The following is a 26,555-nucleotide window of genomic DNA, read 5'->3' as shown; positions in this document are numbered from 1 at the left end:
GTCCAAAGGGCTCAGAGTGGGATTGTTATCAGACACGTTGGTTCTTCAGGTGATTCCGTGTTGCCGAATAACAGATGAGCTCCGCGTGGTTCACAAAGGCTCTTCTACTTGATGTTAGTGGTGATGTTTGGGCCGGTTAGGCAGCAGCGTTTGTTTAATTCAACCCTTTCTGAACAGAGTTCTGCAGCACACGTCACCGTCAGGCTGAGCGCTTATAAGCAGCTGCTTGGTTTGCCCACGTGGGGGCGCTGTGGCCCACAGAGTCACCGGTTAGTTCTGTGACGTCACATAAGTGCGTTTTAAGTGTTTAAAAGACACTAGAACACAACACACTGAACTAAACCAGAGACGTGTGTGGGACAACGTCCTGTAAGAGGACAACGAGGGAACTCGTGTTGATGTCCAGCAAGGGGACGTTGTCCCTCCAGATGTTAGTCCATCGTGTTCAGAGGCGCTGACGTTCTCAGTGAACTACAAGCAGGAAGTGAACTAATCCCACATGTGCTGCTGCTCGATGACTGAACCCGTTGTTGTGAACAAGAAGAGGCTCTTTAGTCACCAAAGAACAACAGTTACTTCATTATCGTGGCTCCACTGACCTGTGATTGACAGGTGACATCACGTCACTACCTGAGTTAAGACAATGACGTCACTACAAGGCTCACCGCTACTTGAGCTTCTCTGCATGGCCTCAGCGCGCTGCATCGTGCCGCCTTCATTCACGTGTCATTCAACATGATTGACAGCTGTATGAACAGCAGCTGAGGGGCGCGGAGACGTTCCTGCAGCAGGAAGAACGGAGAGAACTCAGAGCACCAGTAAAGGTCTTCAGGGAGCCCCGGTGGTGGAGCTCAGTGGTTCCATTAGCGCCTCGGTCCAGGGGAAGCTTCAGGAGAACGGCTGGTCATGGACGGGTAATAAGCAGCAACAGAAACATACGAGAAGACTGTCCACAGCTGCATCATGAGGGACCTCTGTCCTCGTGTCCCCTGTTGACTGGACGACACGTGGAAGCAGCTGAAGGTCCTGATCTCCACGCTGCTCGTATTAACCTCCCAACGTGGGGCCCTTTCTCAACGATGGGACGCAGAGGACGGACTTGCGTTCTGGGGAGAACAGACTCGGGGGTCCTGACTCACGGGGACAACAGAGGACGCTCGTTTCATGGGACAGCAGCTGCCTCGATGACGTCAGCTGCTCTGAAACATTTGAATACGCTTCTTGACTGTCGGGTGTTTAACTATCGCGCTTTTGTTTGCTTCTCATTTCAAATAGAAACGCTGTGTGTGACGGAGCAGCAGAGGAAACTAATTCACAGTAAATATAAATATCAGACATGAAAGTGTCTCAATGGAGCAGATCAGAGTTGTTGGAGCCTCGAGGGGCGAAGAGCAAAGAGGAAAAGGGCGGCGTTTACCCTGAACACCCGTCCACAGCAGCACAGAGAGAACGGCCCCCCCTCACCCACTGAGGGACACCGTGCACATCAGGAGCCCAACGACACGACCAACGTCCAACAAACAGGCGTTTAAAAAGGGCGGCAGTGCTACTTTCTGCACGGACGCTTCAGCTTCACCATTGGTGAGATGCTCTGTGTTTCAGTGTGTGTGTGTTACTCAGCTTCATTGTGTTCTATTTGTAGCCGTTTACCTGCTTCATCTTCCTCCGTCTGGATGTAGCGTGTCCTTCAAGACAAACACACAAAGTGAAACTATGTCTTTGTGATGACGGCTTTAAAGCAACATTTAGTGACTTCAATGAAACGTCTCACTGTCTCTTGACTGTAGAACACGAGACATAATCTACACGTCCACAAGGAGACACGTCCTGGCTCGACTGCTTTCTGTCCCAACATGTTTTACTGCTCATCAGTAGCTGAAACATGCCTCTGAAACAGCTCATAGGACGTTTAGATCAGACGGTTTGATTGTCAACGTGTCACTGGCAGTGATTGACAGCTGTGTTGGAGACTCCAGGCTCTGATTGGTGGCTTTCCTTTGGGCGCAGTGAAACGCGCCAAAGGCCATTAGGAGCACTAAGCGCAGGCCGAGCATCCTGATCACCATCACTTTTGCCTTGTTGACAAGTCGTCTTTTCCTCCTGCAACCAGCTGACAGCAGCTCCAAGAGGAAACGCTTCCCCACTTTGTGTCTCCTTGTTTGTCCCCGATGGCACGGCCGCAGTAGGAACTGCTCCAGGAGACATCGGGATGGACTGAAGTCCACAGCCGGCCTCATAACAGCCGACGTAGCCCGGCCCACTGTGAAGAGGGCGTAGTTACTGTCTGATGGAGTCCATGTGATGAGTACGGAGAACAGCACACAGCGTGGTGTTTACAGGCTGCTGTCTCCATGGCAACCAGGAGACTGGGAGGTGACGTCATGTCGACTGGTGTGTCGTCAGTTGTTGGGCAGCGGAGCTCAGGGAGTCATTGTCACTAATGAAGAGGCTGCTTCTTGATGTCCTCCTTCACTTCCTGATTCCAGCTGCACCCCCATGACGCACACACACACACACACACACACACACACACACACACACACTCTGATCCTCTGACCAGTGGCTCTGGGTTGGGAAGGTCAGGTGTTATGTTTCCTTTTACTGATTCTATTCTTGTTCTTATCACCTGGTTGGAAACACGTTTCACACACAAGCAAGTTTACTTCCACGAGCGGCTGAACAACACAAACAAAACGTGGGGCTGCAGGTTGGCGTCTGTGACCAAACACAGGTTGGGTACAAGTATCCTGGGAATGAACGAGGTCACTAAAGTGGACGTGACTTTAGAGACGAATGTCCCCACACTGTACCAGGTGGACCAGGAGAGTAAGCACAGTGTGTGTCCCCAGCACCGCGCTGTCATTGGACAATAGAAGTCATGCTTATTGGACCCAAATGACCAGTAAGAATGTCAAAGGACAGAAATTCTCCTTCTTTTGTCCAGTTGCCAACGAGGCGGCGCCGAGCTCCCGCTTTCCACCGGCCCACTTGGCACGTGAGTTCATCCAACTTGTGTTTCAAACAGCGACCTCTGTAATGCGGGTAAATACCGTGTGACGGGGGCTTCTGTCCACACGTGAGGGGCACATGCACATGTGACCCGCCATGAATACGTCCCCTGCAGAAGGGGACACTGAGCCGGCTGTCAGTCCAAACAGTCGCACAACTGGAGGCAACAACAAGTCGGCCAGAAAACTCTACTGATTCTGTTCAGACTTCATTCTTTAACTATCCCCACTTTCTTTGTGCAGCATCAGGATTTGCTCCTCTGACGTGTGTGTTTTCCAGCAGTGGGTCTAAGCCTCCTTTGTAGTTGACACATCTTTTTCCTTCAACTGTGTTCACTCCTCCGTGTCCATTCAAACACGTCCTCGTCTCTCCGTCTTACGGCCGACTGCGTCAATCACTTTGGTCCCTGATGGATTAAAACATGGACGCTGCACACGTGGAAATGCTAGCAGGCGCTTTTGTGTCCATCGTTCAGGCTCACGGTCCCAGAATGCACTGCGCACTGCCGTCCCAGCGGCTGTTGGCATCACTGAATACAAAGGAGTTCAGAATGAAGAGATCCTGAAGGATGAGCTGCCGGTCCTTGGTGCCCCGGACACCATGGAGAAGACTGCCAGCAGGTCACACACACACACACACACACACACACACACACACACACACACACACACACACACAGCGGCCTTTGCTTCATGTAAATGTATCATTCACATGCCAAATGAAGCTGTGATGAAGGGAAACGTGGAAGAGGAGCTTTGCTTGCTGCCTTTGCTAAACAGATGGTGTCCTTTACTTTAAGTTTTACTCGCCACACATAGAACAGGCTTTACACTTCCTTTCATGGCGTTCTAGCCAATTGTTTAGAAGGTGCTTTGAGACGGGACTTCAACCCACAATCTACGTCCACTGAGTGAGACAGAACCCAGTTAGAAAAGAGCGCTGCAGCTTTCTTTGCAGTGACATTAACAGTGAAACTGCTGATTTGACTTTGACATTACCAACTGCACTGCCATGTAATATGGGCGCACGTATTATACAGCCCAGATTGTGCTAATCACTCCCAAACCATCTGTGGGAGATATATTCTATCTATAGATTGTACAGCTCCCCAATCCAGCGTTTGGGACGGTCTGAATGGAGGGCCGATGCTGCTGGGCCTCTATGTGTTGCAGGTTGTCTTGTGAAGCAGCTGGAAAGGGGGGAGGCATCTGTGGTGGAGCTGAAGAGAAACCTGGACTACGCCGCCTCAGTCCTAGAAGCTCTGTGCATTGAGGAAGCCAGGCGAGAGATTTCACTTCTGCTTTTCTCAAATAATCCATGAACATGAAGAAAAAGGGATTTTAAAAGGATTTTCTTGAATTCTTTCACGATCGGCAGCTAAATAGACCTTTGAGCAGAGGTGGAGGAGCACGTAGAGAAATGGCCAAACGCAAACGTTTGTCTTAAAAAACCAACCTGTGGAGCAGAGGAGTCCACAAAAGGTACAACAATCCAAAGAATCCAAGGGGAGACATTGAAGTGTAAAAGCAGAAAGCAGGTGAGGTTCAGGTTAACACATCGTCCTCATGCACGCAGGACTTTATGGACACAAAGGGTTTCTTCCCGTCGGCAGTCGCTCATCAACAGAGCGCGGCTCCCCCAGCGTTTTAATGGCACACGGTACTGGGCCATTCCAGTAGCACGGTGGCTTCCTCACTCATTCATAAATCACAACGGGATCATTTACACACAAGCTACGTCGTCTTAAGCATTTTGAAGCTAAAGTAAAGCACTCTAAATATCTTAAGACTATATTAACTGCAATACCCCGTAAATTGGTGAAAGGCAATTAAATATTGTATGTTAGTAAGTAAGATCGTTCATGGATGATAAATAAATTACAATTACATTATCATTCATTCATATTATTTTACTACTAATTAGTATTTAAATGATTCCATTAAGTCTATGTGTATGTTAGTAATATATTTAATTTAATGAGTAACTCGTGGCTCAATACGGTTTCCAAGTTTCTAACCCAGAGTTGTTTAAATTCTTGCTGCACAATGTTGCGAGCCTTATTCCTTATAGGACAGTGGGACCCTGCACATGAATACAGGAGACCAGCCGGCAGTTACTAGTTAGTTACACAAACGATGGCTGACCTGAAGGTAAACCAGTAGTCAACTCTCGTCTTGTGGAAGTTGTAACAAAATGACGGCAGGACGTTTCAGTTAAATGTGAATGTGTCTGAACGCTGGTAAATACGCGTCACATCAGCCACGTGGACGTGTGACACAATCGGTTGGGAAAATCTGACAAGCCGCGTTCTACACAATAATTGAATTGTGTGCTCATCGAGTTGTGAATAAGACAATCCTTCAATTTGTTGATGAAGATCATCAATCAGCAGCTTTGGCGAGAAGGTGTGATCTTTTTTCTGGCTTTTAGTCTGATGCGTGTCTCCTTGCAGGCGGCTGGTGGATCCAGAGGACCAGCTGGGTGACATCCGGTCGGACTCGGTGCCGTCAGAGGTTCGGGACTGGCTGGCTTCCACTTTCACCCGGCAGACGGTTGTGATGCTGCGCCGTAACGAGGACAAGCCACGCTTCCGCAGCATCGTTCATGCAGTGCAGGCCGGCATCTTTGTGGAGAGGTTTGGCTTGTTTGGTGTATTTGATGCAACAGTCATGTGGAATATTAGGCCCTTCATAGTTGTTTAGTCATGATGTGTGATGTTTGTTTCAAGGTTTTCCCATTTAACATGAATAATATAACACAGATAACATAAAGGGTTCATTGGTAATAATAATAAAACTCTGCATTATCCTCGTAGTTGAATAGGGTCCAAACATGGTGGACTCCACTGGGTGATTGTTTGCTGTTGATGGTCAAAGCCAGCAGGGATACGTGTTACTTGTACGTGGTGCAACTAAGCCAATCAAATGTCCTCTTAGCTCAAACTAACCCGCTGACTGAAACCATGCTAGCTGATCCAGCTTAATGTCATCAACTGGAACCAGACGTCAGTCATCAGGATAATTGTGTGTCCGCGTCCTACTTCAAAAGGGGGAAGAGTCGATCAAATCAACTCAAAGGAAGAGGCTCTTTTTTCTCCGCTGACGAGCAGGAGGGGATCATGAACGCACCATATAGAACCAGGAGTTTGAATATGTGTGTGTGAATCAGCATGTATGTGTGTATTCCCTCTATTCTTATCATGAGTCCACCTTAATCATTTTCTATGAAGATGATAACGGGATGAATGATGACTGACAGGTAGATAATAATGATGCAATAGCAAAGTTAGTGTTGTCTCTGACTGTAAATGGATGAAAGGCTGCATGACAAACTGGAGCTTTAAGTGACTTTGGTGACTTTTATTGATGTAGGTTGTTACAGCAAAGAAAGAACAACTGAAGAAAGAGTTCAGTCAATCAGTAAAGTAAAGACAAAACATAGATTTACATCATGGTTAAAACCTAAATGAGACTCCTTCTCAGGTAACCAAGGCCGCAATAAACAGAGGCCCACGGGGCCTTTTTCAAGCCCCTCCCCCAAACACAAGCACCACCCAACTTAATTTGCGTTGAAATAATGCATCAACAATCCCTCATGACGGCTGTCTAGGGACTATAGCAGCACCACATGTACAATGCAGACACTGTGTTGTTAAAAGGTACAAGCCCCGCCTCCACGTGCCTGTGGGTCACTACGGGGGTCAGAAAGCTGCATGGGGGCAAGGCCGGGGCTGGATGGGACTCGCCGTGAGTTGCTGAAGGGGATATCACACTTTCACCTTTCTGGGGAAAGACTATGCTGGGGAGGCAGTGACTCATATCACAGCATATGGAACCTTGGACTCAAGCAGAGTAGTGCTCATTCCGTCCCGGTCTTGGACCAGTGGACCAGCTCTTTACCCTCCCGAGACTACTGGGGGGGTCCTGGCAGTTTGCCCAACCAGTCTACATGTGCTTTGTGGACGGAGAAGGCTTTTGACTCTCCAGTTGGTGACTTTCATGGACAGGATGTCTAGGCCCACCCGGGGGTGGAGGACCTCGGGTCGGGGGTCTCCATCTCCTCTCTGCTGGTGCTGATGTGATGTTGTCCTGTTGGCCTCCTCGCACAGTGACCTCCAGCACTCAGTGAGGCACTTTGCACCAGATCCTCTTGGTGAAGAGCTCTATTTGCTTTCATTTGAGTTGAGGTGCTACTGGAAAACAACCGAGGTGTTTCAGACACACTGACAACTGGCAAAGAGACTCTGTACTGGTTCACTTCCAGCAGGAGAACCGCACAACGTTAAGCAGGACGGGTTTTTAATCTTCATCTCCCGATTGACACGTTCCTCCTCGTCTGTCTGCCTCTCTCCTTCAGCACTGGCTCAGTGAGTTGGAGATCTTTGCCCTCATTTTTGCAGCTGCCATTCATGACTACGAGCACACAGGGACCACCAATAGCTTCCATATTCAGACAAGGTAAGTCCCACGTAGCATCGTTTGTAGCATTTCAATCCCTGCAGTCTCTGAGGACAGTGGACAACACTGGAGCATGAAGAGATATCTAACAGGTGACCTAATAAAAAGCCTACTATGAATGATAGCAGCTTTACCTCATACATTGTTGGCATTATCACAATGACGGTGAGGGTGATCATTCCTGAAGTAGCCGTGTCGCATTTGCAGGTCAGACACCGCCATGTTGTACAATGACCGAGCTGTTCTGGAGAACTACCACGTCAGTGCTGCATATCGCCTTCTACAGCACAGTGATGACATGAACATTCTGTCTAATCTCTCCAAAGACGAGTGGAGGTAAGAGAAGAGCGCTGCAGCTGAAGGGACGTCCTTTTTTACCGCTGTTTCCATTCAATGACTTCAAATAATAATTCACTGTACAATACAACCCCCAGATTACAGTGCAAGTCATTGCTTCTAAAATACTGCCTCCTACTGGTGCTTAGAGGGAGCTACAGCTGATGATACCAGGGGGTAACACATCACCTTATTTTACAGTCAAGCAGAATCATATGATTCTCATTTTAGGGACAAGTTGAGTAGTTTGGGGCAGAGTTGCATCAATCTGGCACTGCATTGCTGCAGAAATATAGAAGTGACAGCAACAGGATGAAAGCATCTCAGTCTCCTCTGATTAAACTTTCCCCAAGCTTCATCTAAGATTCCTTCTGTAGGGAGCATGAATGTTTTACTGCCTGCCCTCTTTCAGAGAGCTTCGGGCTCTGGTGGTGGAGATGGTGTTGGCCACAGACATGTCCTGCCACTTCCAGCAGATCAACGGGATGAAAAGCCACCTGCAGCAACATGAGGCGTGAGTGTTTCACGTCTGGGTCCGTCCCGCCTCATGCTGCCAGTCACTCCAGTCCTTCACAATGCTGAAACTATCAAACCATGATTGTTTCTGCTTTACAACCCTTCACGCGCCGCGTCCACTAACTGGACTGGACTTGCAGGCCCGACAAAGCAAAGGCCTCGTCCCTGCTACTGCACACTGCTGACATCAGCCACCCTGCCAAACGCTGGGACCTCCATCATCGCTGGACCACATCCCTTCTGGAGGAGTTCTTTAGACAGGTGACCACTTTGAATCAATGAGCGGCCTTTTCATTTATGCAGTACTCCACATGGCTCTGCACTAGTGACGAATAAGAAGAAGACAAAGTTTGTTTTCAGAGGTAAAATAAGCAGATGAGTACTCTGGGTGTAACATCAGATAAACCAGCGCTGCCGCTCGCAGCTCACCGCCTGCTAACAATAGTTGATTGTATACATTCATTAGAATAAGGTTTAGTCTTTGTACATGTGAATTAGTAATGAGGTAGTAGAAGACGCTCAGCACCTTCTGGTGGACTTGTCCTCCAGTAGCAGGCAGTCAGTGGTTGTTCATGTGAGACAATGACTTAGGAGGAAGGCGTGTAGGGAGGGGAGGAGATGAACTGTGGCTGAAAACATGTCGACAGTCCGAATCCACTCAGCGAGGAAACATTACAACAACAGGATGATTGTACATGTAGTCTGAAGTGCTGAAGCAGCCATGTGATTGTCTGATTGTTTCCACCTGTGTCCAATGACCTGCACCTGCCTAGTGTATTTAAGCCATGTGTGTCACTTGTCGCGTCATTGTTGAATGTCCGGAAGTCCATGTCTGAGTTTCCCTGGTTCCTGTCGCCGTTTTTGCCCCTTTTTTGCTTTTGGATTTTTTTGACCAATAATGTCTCTTTGTTTTTTGAAACTCTGCGTTTGAGTCCTGCCTTTCCCGCCATCCTGACAGAATGACGCGACCTTTCAAGGACTCAGCAGAGTTTTTTCCCCAGAACCAGTTGTGGGGAACTCGTGGGAGAACGCCAGCTGGCTTCCTGGCAGACGCAGTCGGCTCTCCTAGCGTCCTGGGAAGGTGTTCGGGTCGCCATTCTCGCCGCCCGTCATGACAAGCTTAGCCTAACCAGAAATGACTTTGACATTAATGGCCAACAGTACCTACAGATTAGTGGAGCAGCCATGGCAAGAAATTTGCCCCGGCCTATGCAGATATTTACATGGCCACTTGGGAAGAATCCATTCTCCCTTTGTGCGCCAAACGTCCCAGTCATTACTACAGCTATTTGGATGAAGTCTGGGTCTGGCCTCACTCAGGAAAGGAGTTTGACTTCTTCCTCCAGACCTTCAATTCACACCACCGGTCATTAAACTTACAGCTGTCACCAACTAATGGGAGCTTTTTGGACTTTTTCACTTCAAGGGCCTCAACTTCTCATTGTCTCCCTTTTAAATTAAAGTTTTTTGTTTTTTTTAAACCAACAGATTCACACTTATTGCTATATCGCACCGGTAACCATCACCCTCACGACTTCATTCTGAAGTCCCAATTATTGAGGTTTGAACGGATCTGCTCACGGGCGCAGGACTGAGGCCCGGCCACACAGATCTTATTCAAGGCCTGAGGAGAGAGGGGCTACCCCCGATCCCTTCTTAGAAAAGTTAGAAAGGAGGTTTATGCGATATCTCCGCCTTTGAACCGCCGCTCTCCCAGGGGGGCAGGACAACACTTTGATCCGCTTCATTAAAACTTACAGCCACTTTTCAGCATGGGCGACCGGGAACACCAGAAGGAGCTTTGACCGGCTCTTGGGTCCCACATCACTGTTTCCGTTGTTGGACATTGTCTCGGCCCACGGAAGAAACCCAAACTGGATGCAGGATGCATTGGTACACCTCTTCCAGAACCGCAAGTCACCACCAGGAACCCATTGATCAAAATCCCAAAGGACATCATGTTGCGACACAAAAACTGGTTTTAACAGATCGGTTGTACCGGTGTGGTGACAGATGGCTGTCACCACACCGGTACAAGTCCTCAACTCCTGGTGTCACACTTCACGAGGCATGGGGTGCACAAACTATTCCTCCAGGGCCCGGCAAACCGACCCAACTAGTCCACATCTGAAAGAAGGATGGAACGTCAGCGGATAGCTTACCTGCTTTCGGTCCACTCACATGGCCTAAATCTGGGGGTCTTCTAAAGACGCTCGGGAACACGTTGAGCCTCTGGGGGCGCGAGTTATCACCCAAAACATAATTACCATGGAAATTGTTAAATTACTATTGATTAGATTGAACAGGATTTGTTCAGTAGCGGCGGATGTCGAGTTGGCCACAAGGATCCTCTTCCGGGTAAATGTTGTGTCCTCAATGAGTCTACAGCATTAAGTATGCAGAACTGGATCGAAAGAGACAGAATGTACAGAATAGAAAAATGAAACGTAATGACAAGAATACAAACAAAAATGCATCAAAATTAGGAGAGCTACCAGAATGCATGTGCCCTGCCTTTGCAGTAGAATATAACTTCCATTTCTCTGTCCCAGCAGGGCCTCAGCCTGACCGCCCTCTGATGCATTACACCAAGAGACCCAGCTACTCCCGGATGGTCAGGTCAAAGGTCAATGAGATGCGGCCCATTGATGCCAGGGGGAAAGCTAGGAGACTGCAGCGCATCACTCTGCGTCGCCGGAAATGAGCCCATGGTATAAAGTCCTCAATCCAACGGGTCTCCTTCATTTCAAACACGTATCCCTAACTGTTTCTGCATCACCCACTTTGTTCTGCTGACGTCCCTCTCCTTTTTTCCCTTTTGGGGACCTGCTGCTCTTAAATGACTTCTCACATCATTTCCTTATGTGTTTTTGGTTTTATTATTTAAATGTACGTTGATGAAATTAACGTATAATACTGTACATGTTATTCTGTATATAGTAGGCTTTCCTATTGTTTTTCCTATTCAGTAATATTCTCATTTTGTGTCACTGCTGAATCTTCTCTCCTGATATTGTCTGAAATCATCTTTAACTCATTACAATGTTAACATTGAGTATTTTGTGGTTATATGATAATCAAATGTTTACATCTGATCTCCATCAGTTTACTGTAAAGATCCTGTAGTTGTACACAATGTGTCAGAAAACAGCTGGCTCTGCTAATTGTATTTAAAAACTGTGATGTGATTTATGATGTAGAGAGAGAATGTAGAATAGGAGATGATAACAAGAACTGTGCCAGTGGGCCTCCAGCAAAGTGCCTGTGACAGAGCCAGTGATGAGGTGGCGTGACAGGAAATCAGCTACGCTCATCAACGGCCTCACATGTGGATATCAGGACAGCATGAAGCCTGTAGAGCTAAACACACATATCTACCCACTACAGCTGTGGTCAAACGTTTACATACACTTGTAAAGAACATGATGTCATGGCTCTCCTTGAGTTTCCCCTTATTCCTACAAGTCTGATTTTCCTCTGATAGAAGAATCTGTTCCAATCACTCTGTCACAACAACATTCATGAGGTTTGGTTCTTTTAGGACTTAATTATGGGTTAACAGAGAACATGACAGAATCCGCTGGGTCATAAATATACATACAGCAGTGATAATATTTGTCCTTTGGCCATTTTCACTTCTATTAGGCGCTTTTGGTGGCCGTCCACAAGCTTCTCGTTGAATCTTTGACCGCTCCTCTGGACAACAGAATTGGTGCTGTTCAGTTAAATGTGATGGCTCTCTGACATGGACTTGTTTCTTCAGCATTGTTCACATCCACCAGCACCAGATCCATTGGCAGCATGATACTACCACCACCGTGCTTGGCGGTAGACATGGGGGGTATTCCAGAAAGGAGGTTCAACAAACTCTGAGTCCATCCCTGAACTCCGAGTTGACTTACTCTGAGTATCCGCTTCCAGAACAGCTGATCTGCGTTAGTTCATTCATTTTTTGGTTTCGTCTGACCACAGAACTTTCCTCCAGAAGGTCTCATCTTGGTCCACGTGATCAGCAGCAAACTTCAGTCGAGCCTTAAGGTGGCGCTTTTGGAGCAAGAGCTTCCTTCCTGCACGGCAGCCTCTCCGTCCATGGAGATGCCAAACACGACTGTGGACATGGACACTGTGTTCCAGCAGCTTCTACTTCTTGGCAGATCTGCATTTTGGTGGTTCTCTGTTGACTCTTCCCCCTCCTGACCAATGTTCTCTCAGCAGCAGGTGATAGCTTGTGTTTTCTTCCTGATGGTGACAAAACAGCGTCGTGCACTTTATACTTACAAACTACTGTTTGCACTGTTGCTCTTGGGACCTGCAGCTGCTTTGAAATGGCTCCAAGTCACTTTCCAGACTTGTTCAAGTCGATGATTCGCTTTGTCAGATCCATGCTGAGCTCCTTTGACTTTCCCATTGTAGCGTTTGTGGGCGTTTGTATCCAATGAGCTCTATTTAAATGCCTCAGAGTCACCAGCTGTAGTCACTCATAAGCACTCACAAGAGGTTAAGAGGCCATGAAGCTCATTGCATTGACACAACGTTCTAAGGCACCAAAACTGCTAATTCATGTTGCTGTATGTATATTTTACACCCAGCAGATTTGATCACTTTTATTTATATATATATTTCTGTCCAACACACACTTTCAATACTCCACTTTGTGAGGAGATAAACTGCAGCCTGTTATCAAATGTGTGCTTGTGCTTTGTGTGTTTTTGTTGGTGACTTAAGTGTGATATTTGGTGCAGAATGAAAGCTTCAAGTTGCACCTGAAGTAGCGAGCTCAGTAGTTTGTGTTGTTGTGAGACGGCTCTGCGTGAAGGTTAATAAGGTTAATAAAGCAACTTATTCATTACTCATTTCTTTATTTACTCACTTCCTTCTTCAACATGCTGCACCACCAATGTTTCCTCTGTGCTATTGACACAGCAACAGGGCTGGAGAATAAATACAGATATTATGGAGGAAATAGTACAAAAGTCAATAGTACAGCATCTTTAAAAAGGATCAGAGTATTTCATGTCAAAAGAAATAATACAGCGTGTTGAAAGCATCTTTATTTGATGGCCTGTTTAAACATGTACAGTTGTTTCCAATAAAAGTCATTTATTAACATTAGAGCCAAACAATTCTATTTCTGTTAAAGTAACACATGGAGTAAATGTTGTAAATGACATTATAGGGAATAAAAACACAAGTAACGCATATTCAATATTTCCTTGAGAGGTTTGCTGAACCATTAAAAAGCTTCTTGTTCAAAACAAACCTGATTATGTGAAATTAGATTTGATTTCACTCAACAGATTTAGAAAGATTTGAAGTTAAAATGGGCTCAAAAAGAATTACACATTCATATTTTCCTTCTTCACCTTGTTTTTATTATTGCTGATGAAGCGCACACACACATAAGGACACATGTGTCTCATATGGGGGGACAGATGAAAGAGCGTCTTATAAAATGTCTTCTTGAACACATAAAGATGAAGATTAAAGCCTAATTAGGAGCCAATATCTAAATGATCATCTATTGATTGAAGGAGCACAGCAGCATTAAGCTGAGCTCTTTCACACTTCCATCTGAGTCCCAGAGAGCTGTGGACCCCCCAGAGTCCAGACCAGCTCAGGTACCCCTCACCTGCTCCACCTGCATCTACACCCACATGAACCACCATCAGCTGTACAGACTGAACTATGTGGTGAGCAGAGAGGAAGGTTCTCCACCAGGAGGAGACTCTCCCTCCTGAAGAGGACACAGAGACACTGAGGAACCATAAGACCAGAACCTGAACCCAGGATAAAGAGGTTCAGTGAATGTGGTGCTGAAGGTGTGGAGGTGGATCAGTGTGTCAGAGGAGACTCTGTAGAAGGACAGAGAGCCAGCAGGACAGTCCACATACACTGCTACTCTACCAGAGGAGGAGGAGGAGGAGGTGATGCGTGTTACTGTCTTATTGTGACAGACATGGTAAACTCCACCAGAGCAGTCTAGACTCCAGGACTGATCATTGGATCCAAACAAACAGTCTTCACTGTCTCCTTTCCTCCTGATTCCTCTGTAACTCACTGATACATCAACTCCTCCTCTCCACTCGACCTCCCAGTAACAGCGACCAGTCAGACCAGTTCTACACAGCAGCTGATGATAGTAGTCAAATCTGTCTGGATGATCAGGATATGACTGATCCTCCTCCACACGTGTCACCTTCCTGTTGTTGTCAGACAGTTTGAGGTGTTTGTTTACTGTGTTTGTGTCGATTGTGAGTTCACAGGAATCTGATGAGAGAACAAGACACAATACAGCTGCAGTTATTAATCATGTGTTCATCTACTGACACGTTGATGATGACGTCACAGAGGTGAATGAGTGATGTCACAGTGTGAAGATGGTTGAATCTTCATGAATCAAAGCTCACTTACACTTCCTCAGACCTGGTCTCAACCATCGGACTCCATCAGGCTCCACCCTGAAAGGAGGAGGGGGGTCAGAGCAGCATGGAGACATGGACATTACATCACTCTCACACACAGCTTTGTCCTTCATGTCCACATGGAGCACCTCTTCTTCTACCACTACTTACAGACGACCACAGACTGTCAGTCAGGCGTCACACAGCGACGAGGTGCTGGAATATATTCATGAAGAAGATGAATGGATAACAAATAAGAAATGGACCTGTCACTGTACTTTCACCAGATGTGAATTCAAACGGGAGAAATGACGTCATGCTACAGATCAAGCTTCATGGGACGTGTGCAAAGGAACATTCACATTAAACTGTTTCATAAAGATAAAGCAGATACAGACCATTCAGTATTCACACAATGTGCATGTTTCCATGTTGTCCCCATTTGTGGACAATGTCTCTCCCTGTGGTTCGCTGGAGTCCCAAAACTTTACAAATGGCTTTGTCACCTTTTCCACACTGATGGATCTCAATGACTTTGTTCCTCATTTGTTCCTGAATGTCTTTGGATCGCAGCCTGATGTCTCGCTTGTGAGGATCTTGTGGTCTACTTCACTTTGTCAGGCAGCTCCTATTTAAGGGATTTCTAGATTGAGAACGGCTGTGGCTGGAGAAATGGAACTGGGCTTTCCAAAGATGTGATGAACCTCACTTCATTTATGTTTTCATCACTTTTTCAAAACTGTGGTTCGTTTCATAACTGTGGTTCGTAACTGTGTTACGCTGTTGAATGATGTCTCATGGTCGGAATAGTTCCTTATTTTCTTTTCTTTTCCCGGGTCTCCGCCGTGAGATCCGTTTGCCTGTGGTTTCATTTCGTATCGCCAGCCACATCGTTGGTTCTGTAACTGCACACACATGGATCCGACCATCCTGATTCACGTTGCTGGTCTACGTTCCGCTGGTCGCGGGACAGAATCTCCTCGCGCCGCGTCTAAGTATCCCCCCCCTCCTTCGTCCAAGCCGTAGTCCCTAGCAACAGATAGCGTTGCCATAGCAGTGCAACTGTCGTCTTCCTCGTTGCTTTAATACAGGGGTGTCCAAAGTACGGCCCCCGGGCCAACTGCGGCCCGGGATCCATTTTTTATTGGCCCAGCAAATTATAAAAATAGAATGGAATGTGGCCCACACATGAAACTTGCCCTTGACTGTAATGTAGTTCTTAGTTTGACCAGTAGGTGGAGCTACTCACTAGCTGCAGTCCTAATGCAGCTTTTCCACAAAAAAAATGTTTCAAATAAAAAATCTCCGCGACGACAAAATGGCAGAACCAAAGAAACGCAAGATAGCAAGTGAATGCAGAACATTTCAAACACGGTGGGAAAATGAATATTTCTTCAAAGAAGTCAAGGAGAAGTGTGTCTGTTTGATTTGCAATGAAACGGTTGCAGTGATGAAAGAGTCCAATGTACGACGACACTACGAAACCAAGCATCCGACCTTCACGTCCTACACTGCTGCTGAGCGAGAGGACAAAGTCCAGCACATGGCAGCTAACCTGCAGGCTCAACAACAGTACTTTTACCCTGCTAACAACACACAAGAAAACGCTACAATAGCTAGCTATGAGGTAGCTCAACTCATAGCGCGCCGCGGGAAAGCTTTCTCAGACGCTGACTTGGTTAAACAGTGCCTCATTAAAGTCGCTGGAATAATGTGCCCGGAAAAGATGCAGGAATTCAACAACGTGAGCATGTCCACAAACACAATTGTGCGTTGAATGGAAGACTTGTCAGCTAACATACAGAATCAAGTGTCACATAAAGCTTGTGCTTTTGACTTTTACTCCATTGCATGTGATGAAAGATGCAACAGACGCCGCACAAGTGTTGATTTCTTTGCGGGGAGTTGACGATAACTTTTGCATCACGGAGGAGCTGCTTGATCTTCGGAGTCTAAAGGGCACAACAACGGGTGAGGACATTTTTGAAGCCGCGTCAGGTGCAATTGACAAGATGGAACTTAAATGGGACGAGCTGTGTGGAGTTGCAACGGACGGGGCTCCCGCTATGACAGGCGAGCCCAAAGGAATGGCATCTATGGTGTGCGCCAAGGTGCCAGAGAGTGGAGGCGAGGCTGTAAAATTGCACTGTATCATCCACCAAGAAGCTCTCTGTGCCAAGACAGTCCAGCTTGGCGATGTGATGACCATAGTTGTGAAAACTGTCAACATAATTCGAGCACGAGGGCTCTACCACAGAGAATTAAGCTTTCCTATCTGATGTCGATGCTGAATACGGGGACGTACTCTATCATTGTGACGTGCGCTGGCTTAGTCGCGGCTCCGTGCTGAAGCGGTTTTATTCCCTTATTGCCTTCATGTGTTCAAAAGCCCAATTACTTAATAAATGCAGTCAATTAAAGTTGATAACATTTTCTAAAACACGTTAGCTGATGAATGATTTGCATAAGTAGGTTAAATAAAGCCTTCCCTCTTTATACAGGGCTGTGAAGGGGGTCCCCATCCTGACGAAGAAGCAATCTGAGGATGAGCTGCCAACCCTTTTTGTAAAAAAAATTAAAACCCATTAATGGAGAGATGTGATTTATGCAGTTTTTTTCTTTAAGTTTATTCAATTATCAAGCTTAATTTACCTACATTTGATTGATTGATTTGTATTACTGTTAATACACTAGAGGTGAGATACCTTAACTTTAGTGAGCGGCTCAACCTTTTGCATATTTTTCTGTCTGTGGCCCTCAGTGAAAAAAGTTTGGACCCCCCTGCTTTAATACGTGGAACACTTCCTGCATTTCGCTCTCGCTCGCCCCTCGCGTCCAGTAGTCGTACTACACTGTTTAACGTTCCCGTCTTCCTCGGTGGTTTGATTTAACGGTCTCACTTCCGCCCCGCTGCTCTCGCTCGCCCCCTAGTGTGATAACCGGCACTCCGCTTGTTGTTGCGCGCAACCGCACCGCTGTTCCTTCCCTGCACCCCCCTCGTCTCCCCCCCTCTCTCTCTCACCCCCCTCTGTGCTCACACACACACACACACACACACACACACACACACACACACACACACACACACACACACACACACACACACTCTGGTTTTGATTGCTTGTTTAGTGAGTAGGTTTAAAATAAGTGTTATGGGGATTGTTGGTTGCAGTTATAGGTGATCTTGACCTATCAACCACAATCACATTCACTCCATCCAGATGGCAACATTTATCTGGATAGGTTTTTTTTGGTATGTTCTGTTCATTTCTACGATATAGTTGATACTGATTCCAGGTCCACCATCAGCTGTTGGTTCTTCACTGAGCGTCTGTGGCCGACTGTCACCTGTAGCATCAACAAGTCCACTCTCATCATCCAGGGAACCGTCTCTCAGTGCAAAGCACCAAAAGCAGGTGAAGCTGAACTCCTTTAAAACACCAAACGTTCCTCCTGTGATGATCCATCAAGATGCTTTGAACAGATTGTTTCTCTGACTGTTTGTCTCTTAATAATAATGTCTGGACTAAAGGACAAACACACACTGGAGGCAGAGGACCAGCATCTAAACATCCAAGTGTTGTTTTAGTTGTTAAGAGCGCACAAACCTGCAGCGTGACCACGTTGACTCATATCAACCCACCATGATGCCGTCAACGTGTCAGGAGACACTGTCCTCTCTTATAACGTGGAGACAAGACAAAGCTCCAGAGAAACAAGGTTTTCATCACCTTCCTCCCTGTTCAGGCTCATCCTGGCTACTGTTCCTCACTACTTCTGTCTGTGTCGATGGTCTCATGTGGGACACAAACAGTTTGATGAGTCTCTGGTAGTTTGAGGTCAGCTTGGTGTGTCAGGGTCTTATTAACCAGGCTGACAGTGGGACAGAGAAAAGGTTTCCAGCTCTACCTCCTCTACCAGACTGATGGTCTGTGGCTGCAGCCTCTTCATACCTGAGAGTCTCCAGTCTCCAGTGAGGGTCCTCAAGTCCAGCAGACAGCAGCTTCACCCCTGAGTCTCCTGGATGATTGTAGCTCAGGTCCAGCTCTCTCAGATGGGAGGGGTTGGAGCTCAGAGCTGAGGCCAGAGAAGCACAGCCTTCCTCTGTGATCAGACAGCCTGACAGCCTGCAGACACACGGAATAAAACACATGTCACATGATCTGAGGGAACTGTGAGGGCTGGAAGGTCACTGCAGTACTGAGATCCTATCAGGTACAGAGGGGTCACATTAACATGGTTACTGACTGGTTTCCAGTCACAACTAAACACCCACTAATGTGCATCAACACTCTGATAACATTACTACTAACTCTATAATGTCAAATATTTACATTATATTGAAAATAAACATTTTATGGAAATACATGGAAAATACATATTTGATTTAAATCATCGAAGCAGAAAGAATCTTATGAAGGTCAGAAATGTACCATGGATGTAAATAAAGACACCAAGTGGACTTTAATTGAATCCTGACCTGAGAGTCTCCAGTTCACAGTGTGGACTCTTCACTCCAGCAGACAGCAGCTTCACTCCTGAATCCTGCAGGTGGTTGTTACTCAGATCCAGCTCTCTCAGACTAGAGGACTGGGCGCTGAGAACTGAGGACAGAGCGTCACAGCTTCTCTCTGAGAGGTTACAGACACTCAGTCTGAAGAGAAGGATGAAGAAGAAGCAGTAAGTATAAAAGATGGCAGCATATTTAAGTTCCGATGTATGAATCTAACTCTCTCTGTACTTACAGAGCTTTGTTGGAGGCTTTGACCACTGGCAGCAGCCTCAAAAGAGCCTCCTCTGAAGCAGAGTATTTCTTCAGGTCAAACACCTCCAGATCTTCTTCTGATGACAGTAAGATGAAGACCAGAGCTGACCACTGAGCAGGAGACAGTTCTTCTGTGGAGAGACGTCCTGATCTAAGGAACCGTTGAATCTCCCCCACTAGAGAACCATCATTCAGTTCATTCAGACAGTGGAACAGATTGATGCTTTTCTCTGGAGACACATTCTTACTGATCTTCTCCTTGATGTAGTGGACTGTCTCCTGATTGGTCTGTGGGCGATTTCCTGTCTGTGTCAACAGACCTCGTAGGAGAGTCTGATTGGTCTCCAGGGAAAGACCCAGGAGGAAGCGGAGGAATAAGTCCAGGTGTCCATTAGGACTCTGTAAGGCCTCGTCCACAGCACGCTGGTAGAGACGCTTTGGTTCAGATTTGTCTCTAAAGACTTTAGACCACAGGTAGGTTGTTTGTTCTTCTGACAGCAGATTGACACCAGAGCTGAAGAAGGTCAGATGGACATGAAGAGCAGCCAGAAACTCCTGAACACTCAGATGGATGAAGCAGAAGACCTTGTCCTGGTACAGTCCTCTCTCCTCTCTGAAGATCTGAGTGAACACTCCTGAGTACACTGAGGCTGCTCCGATATCGATGCCACACTCTGTCAGGTCGGATTCATAGAAGATCAGGTTGCCTTTCTGCAGCTGATCAAAGGCCAGTTTTCCCAGAGACTCGATCATCTTCCTGCTCTCTGGACTCCAGTGTGGATCCGTCTCAGCTCCTCCATCGTACTTGACCTTCTTCACTTTGGACTGAACCACCAGGAAGTGGATGTAAATCTCAGTCAGGGTCTTGGGCAGCTCTCCTCCCTCTCTGGTCTTCAACACCTCCTCCAGAACTCCAGCAGTGATCCAGCAGAAGACTGGGATGTGACACATGATGTGGAGGCTTCGTGAGGTCTTGATGTGAGAGATGATCCTGCTGGCCTGCTCCTCATCTGTGAACCTCTTCCTAAAGTACTCCCCCTTCTGGGGGTCAGTGAACCCTCTGACCTCTGTCACCATGCCAACACACTCAGGAGGGATCTGATTGGCTGCTGCAGGTCGTGTGGTTATCCAGAGGCGAGCAGAGGGAAGCAGCTTCCCCCTGATGAGGTTTGTGAGGAGCACATCCACTGAGGCCGACACTGTGACGTCATTAAGGATCTCATTGTTGTGGAAGTCCAGAGGAAGTCGACACTCATCCAGACCGTCAAAGATGAACACAACCTGGAACTCTTTAAACCTGCAGATTCCTGCTGCTCTGGTTTCACTGAAGAAGTGATGAACAAGTCCCACCAAGCTGAACTTCTTCTCTCTCAGCACATTCAGCTCTCTGAAGGTGAATGGAAATGTGAACTGTATGTTTTGGTGGTCTTTGTCTTCAGCCCAGTTCAGAGTGAACTTCTGTGTTAGGACTGTTTTGCCAATGCCAGCCACTCCCTTAGTCATCACTGTTCTGATTGGTTCCTCTCCTCCAGCTGAGGCTTTGAGGAGGTCTTCTTGTCTGATGGTTGTTTCTGGTCTGGCTGGTCTTCTGGATGCTGTTTCAATCTGTCTGACCTCATGCTCTTCATTAACCTCTGCAGTCCCTCCCTCTGTGATGTAGAGCTCTGTGTAGATCTCATTCAGAAGGGTTGGGTTTCCTGGTTTAGCGATCCCCTCAAACACATGCTGGAACTTCTTCTTCAGGTTGGATTTGAGTTCACGCTGACAAACTGCAGCAAGAAGTCCTGAATGAAGACAACAAAGAAGATCAATGAGTCACATAATCAATTTAAACATGTCCTTTCCTCAGAGAATGACTATGAATATATTCTGTCCATCTCTGGAGACATTAGTGAAGGTCTCATTTATCAGCATGGTAAGTCTGTAGAGAAATCCTCTTACTGCTCTGCAGACGCTCAGCCAGCTCCTCCTGCTTCATTCTCCTCAGGAAGTGCACTGAGATCTTCACAAATGCCTCTCTGCTCCTCCTCTGCTCTTCATCCACCACCTCCTCGTCCTCCTTCTCAAAGCATTCTGTGTAATTTGAACTCACTACCTTCTGGATCTTCTTCAGCTCGTTCTTCACAAAAGTGAGGATGTTCTCCTCCAGCAGCTGGAACAGAACATTCTATGAATGACACCAACTAGAACATGGAAGCCACCATCAGGTCCATGTTGGACAGACGGACAATCCACTGGTCTACAAAGTGCAGCATGGAGATGATGGTGACCTGAGAGATGTTAAAGTAGTTGTTCATGTACACACCATGAAGATGGAGTCCAGGTGTGTTTGATGCTGCTGGGCAGACGGACCTGTGGGAACCTCTGAGCTCTCCTGGTCTTCTCTGTGGAGGAACATGAACCATCAGCTCACATGGTGTTTGGACCATCAGCCTCACAACCTCGGACCCAAATAAAGAAAAACTGGTCTGACATCAAAGTGGATGCAAAAAAGCGTTTAGCGCGCCATCGCCAAGGTGTGTCTCCACAGAGGGGAAAGGGACACCGGAGCTGTCCCCTCCTGATGAGAGACTGGCGGCAGTGATTGGGGATCGGGGACAGGGTCTGGGCCAACATCGGCGTCAGGGGGTCGAGGCACGTTTGGAAGCTGTGCCACATCATGTAGCACAGCACACGCAGCACGATGTTTCACACCTTTTCAGGAGTAAACAACAACCTCCCTCCAGTGCAGTCGAGGCAGCGCCATCTGCCCTTAAACAGGCCGATGGTGCGCTGCACTACAGCGCCAATCCTTCCATGTGCCACGTCTTCTAAGAGCGAAGATCAGCCATCAGCGTCATTACGCATTGTGACGGCATCATGGCGTTTTATTACCGTCCATCTGATTGCATCTGACAAGCAACAGCTGTGTTTAGAGGATGAATTTAATAACATGCCGATATTATTGCAGAACATATTTCACTTTTCTTTTTGAAAATGTGTTAATTCGTATTTCTGTTTGTTTTACGCTGCAGATCAAACGGGAGTTCGTGTTATTTATGAGAGGCAGTATTGGCATTTCTTTTACAACAGTCTAGTTTTACACACTTTCACACACGTTTGCGTGTTTCTTGCGTTTGCCGACGGTTCTCATTTCACCCGTTTTTGTGCGTACGCATGGGTCCGAGCTTGCGTGAAGGACATTTTTCCGTCAAGTTTGCTTTTTATAAATACCAATTATTGCGTAGAGAGCGGCGTACGCCTTCTTTTGTGCCTACGCAACGTTTATAAATGAGGCCCCTGGTCCTTCACCAACGCAGTGCTGGTAGATCACCTAACATTGAAGAAAGAACCACGTCAGGTCACCACGCATGCATCAGTGCCATGGAGTGAGGTAACGACCAAGAACGTCTGCAGTAACTTATTGTTGCTTGTTTCTTTACATGGATTCGTTTTGTGCTCCCGGTCTGCAGCGCTGTTGTTCCCTTGGTTACCGCTGCTGCTCGTTGTTATTATTCGGGCGATCGCCATGACTTGGATAGAAGCGTTGATGACAAGTAGCTTGCGAGCTGATAAAGTGTGGGCTCCCCTGTGTTAGACCTTTTAGACCACAGCGTTCCTCCAGGCAGCAGCGCCCGCTTGGAAATGACGGCCCCCCGTCGACCGGACCATCGCCTAAGATTTTACTGGTCCGGCCCACTTGAGATCAAAGTGGACAGTATCTGACCCAAACCTAAGATGAGTTTGACACCCTGGAGTTAGATGAAGATAATGAGTTCTGTCCTGATGGATCGTCATGGAAACAACACGTTAAACAATGAACAAACATTTATGTAATTTATGACTGAGGATCAGAACAGTTCTTCATCTGTTTAAGAACTTACTCTGGGTCATAAGAACGGCGTCCATCTTTGAAGGTAATCCATCGACCAATAGACTGATCACTCTTCATGGACAAACATCTGGGTTCAGGTCCAGATTGCAGACCAGGTTCAGGATCAGGTCCAGCTCCAGGTCCTGGTCTCTGATGGATCCTGGTTACACATGTATGTATTAAATGTATTGATCACAACATTAAAGCTACTCTCACATCGGGAATTAAGAATTAAAGCAAATAAAGCGTCTGTCTATGTCTAGCTGTATCTCACCCTTTTGTTGTGACACAATACTAATCATGGTTATTATTATTTTTTATCTTTCATCGTAGGCGTTGGACAACAGTACTTTCTGATTGATGTTGTCTTCATGGACAGATGCGAATACTTCCAAAGCCATTCTATTCTCTGTCAATCACAACGATGTGAGCGTGATGACGTCTGGGCCGTGGTGACTGATAATGCTGCTCACTGTCTGAAGGAATACAGGAGGCTCTGAGAGGAGTGTTGCCCAACAGCGTACATGTAACCTGCCTCTGCCATGTCATCACGCTGGTGGGTGAGACCTGGCAGCTCTGCAAATCATTCTCAATTGTGACATGGATGAGATCTGCCTGCTAGAAAGAGAAGATGGGTGCGCTTCCTCATCAGCAAGGAGTTTGTGCAAGCTAAGGCTCCGAGTTGCACTTGGAATTGAAGTTTACAATGTTTTTGATATTTCCACCAAAGTTAAGTTGAATTTCCAAAATGTTTTATTGTTTACTGCACGGGCTGTTGCAATTGTTATGCACCTTTGTTAGTAGATATTGACAGGACTATTCTTACTTAGTTTGATCTTACAAAGAACTAACGGCATTTTTTGTTGAGTCATGTATTTTGTTTAATTTAAACCAATAAACCTGAATTTTTTTTGGAATAACTGTTCTGTTTGGACACACAAGAAAAGATATTGCCATGTTTTTATCATGCAGCATGTTTTTGCCTGAAATAAGGTTCTATGTATGGAAGTTTTCAGTTTTAACTGAATATATTGTCTACATTTCAGTTCTTAATTCACTGTCTCTGCGTGAAATGTTAAAAACCTAATTCTCAAAAATTAAAAAAACAAAGAGAATTTGTGGGAAAAATTAAACTGGAATTTGAGAAAAATGAAACAGATTTTATAGGGACCTACTTACTCTGTGTCATAAGAACGGCGTCCATCTTTGAAGTCAATATATCGACCCATAGAATAATCACTCTTCATGGACAAACATCTGGGTTCAGGAGACTTTCCTCTCTGCTGATGTGAACTGAAAGAAACACTGAGATTACATCATCACATCATCATCTAATCATGAAGCATCAGCTCACATGGTGTCCGTCCTCACAGAGACCAAAACAAGGTAAAGGTCCATGGCGTGAGGTCTGGATGTGGACCACATGACTCCCTGTAGTGGTTTAGGTCTACTGGTCCTGCTGGTCCCACTGAGAATCAACAGCTCAGTCTTTCAGCTCACTGCTTTCTTCACCAGTTCAGTTTGGTTTAGTCCCAACAGGTCTCACCAAGTCCTCCATGGAGCTCTCCCTCCCTCACTGGACTCTGCTGAAGGGCCCTGGAGCAAGAAACCAAGAACCTCCACCAGAGAGTCTGGTAGAAACACCTCATCATCAGCCTGAGACCCTCACCTTGCATCAACAGAGGGACCAACGTCTTGGAAGTTTAGAGGAGGCTCCATAGACCGGTTACTCTTCATGGACACACAGCTGGGTCCAGGTCCAGGTCCTGGTCTCTGATGGGTCCTGGTCACACACATAGAAGCAGAGTCAGTGAGTCAGAGACGTTGGGACATGGAGACGAGTGGAGGACAGTTGGAGATGGTCCTCTCACCTCTGAGCTTTGGTCTGGCTGTCATGTTCCCCACACAGAGGGGCTTCAGAGGGAGGGACTCCGTCCTCTGGGTCCTCAGCCTGATTCATAGCAGAGTCCACACCTTCACACCTTCACACCAACCTGCTGGGAGAGCTCACACATTATTATCTTCATCAGGACAAACACACAGAGCTCATTCACCTCAACACTAAAACTCTCATGGGACACTTTGTGTTGTTGTCTTGAGACAACGTGTCAAGAGACGTCATTTTAAATCCTCATCCTATAAATGTCGTGTTTCTTTTAAGCGCTTTCCTTTGGCAGGAGGCAGCGGTAAGGGAATAGTTCCCTCTCTAGCGTCGCTACCAGCTGGCTGTTTTCTCATTAAACTTGTTTTTGTGTGGTCATACGTGTTCTGTCTCCACACGCTCTCAGGTTCAAACTGCACCATATTTTCATTAAATACATCTGAGAAGTGAAGGATGTCCCTCGATTTGGGTCGGTTGTCATTGAGGGGTGATGGTGGGTCCCGGAGCCACCAGACCAGCTGAGAACCACTGCTTTAAATAGTCGTATTCTGCCCCCTAGTGGTGGAGATGTGAACACGTTTACTCTCCTTAAAGTGTCTCTGAGCACTGAAGCAACACAACAATACTGGAAATAAATATCAGAGCCAACAGCAACGAGTCTGCCACCACAAACTGTGTTATTACCTACAGTAATAAATGTGTTGTTACTATATTAATAACTATATTGCATCAAACAGCGCACAGATGAATGAGTATCTGTGTACGTGGATGAATGTAAATGTGTCTGCGTGTAGTCAACTGCTGTTGTTAACACACGATGACGTTTCATATTCATTCTTCTAATGTTACTCTGCTATATTATAGATATTGTTGCGTCACAGACGGATTTCTATCGTACAAACGTTCTATTGCGTTTTACTGTTAAAATGTGCGCACTTCCGGTTTAGCGGCTGCGCTTCGGTTTCGTTTTAAAAGGAACAAACAAAAAGGGATTTACAGAAAAACAGATTGGTCGTTTTTTCGTGTTTGGATTTGGACAGAAAAGGACATTTACTCTTTTGGTTTAAATGTTATTGTGTTATTTCCGTATTATTTCCGTATTTTTCGTCTAAACGGTAAAGGAACTTTGCAAAGGTTGACGGCCCGTTAACACACAAACACACAGTAAACACACGCTGTGTGTCACGGGACATACTCACACGATGTGACACTTTAAGACGTTAAAGTGAAGCTTGGTGACTTTCTACGCGTCTCCCTCACGTCTTCTTCTTCTTCTTCTTCTTCTTCTTCTTCCGGTTTGTTCTGGCGGGTCGCAACCAGCGTCACGTGACCTGCT

General features: G+C 46.5%; 1 protein-coding gene and 2 long non-coding RNA genes across 6 annotated transcripts in view; 2 read left to right on the top strand and 1 right to left on the bottom strand.

Moving 5' to 3' along the window:
• The window catches only part of LOC144390358 (uncharacterized), a 173,537-nt gene extending 168,957 nt beyond the window's left edge, over positions 1-4,580 (top strand). For 2 of the 3 annotated variants that reach the window (XR_013454390.1, XR_013454392.1), the window contains exons 2-3: positions 2,945-2,995; positions 3,485-4,154. This is a non-coding gene — a long non-coding RNA (uncharacterized LOC144390358). Of the gene's footprint in view, positions 1-2,944; positions 2,996-3,484; positions 4,155-4,181; positions 4,291-4,386 lie in introns of those variants that run through there. The other variant, XR_013454391.1, reaches the window with a different exon arrangement.
• Positions 1-26,513, bottom strand: part of LOC144390255 (NLR family CARD domain-containing protein 3-like) — a 41,707-nt gene extending 15,194 nt beyond the window's left edge. For both annotated transcript variants that reach the window (XM_078096718.1, XM_078096716.1), the window contains exon 1: positions 26,419-26,513. The gene's annotated coding sequence lies outside the window, so the exon portion shown is untranslated. The remainder of the gene's footprint in view (positions 1-26,418) is intronic.
• The window catches only part of LOC144390410 (uncharacterized), a 31,177-nt gene continuing 15,499 nt past the window's right edge, over positions 10,878-26,555 (top strand). Inside the window, exon 1 of the long non-coding RNA XR_013454448.1 lies at positions 10,878-14,242. This is a non-coding gene — a long non-coding RNA (uncharacterized LOC144390410). The remainder of the gene's footprint in view (positions 14,243-26,555) is intronic.

The sequence above is a fragment of the Gasterosteus aculeatus genome, chromosome 21, assembly GCF_964276395.1.
Source record: "Gasterosteus aculeatus chromosome 21, fGasAcu3.hap1.1, whole genome shotgun sequence".
NCBI classification, from domain to species: Eukaryota; Metazoa; Chordata; class Actinopteri; order Perciformes; family Gasterosteidae; genus Gasterosteus; species Gasterosteus aculeatus.
This window is presented reverse-complemented; position numbering and strand designations above follow the sequence as displayed.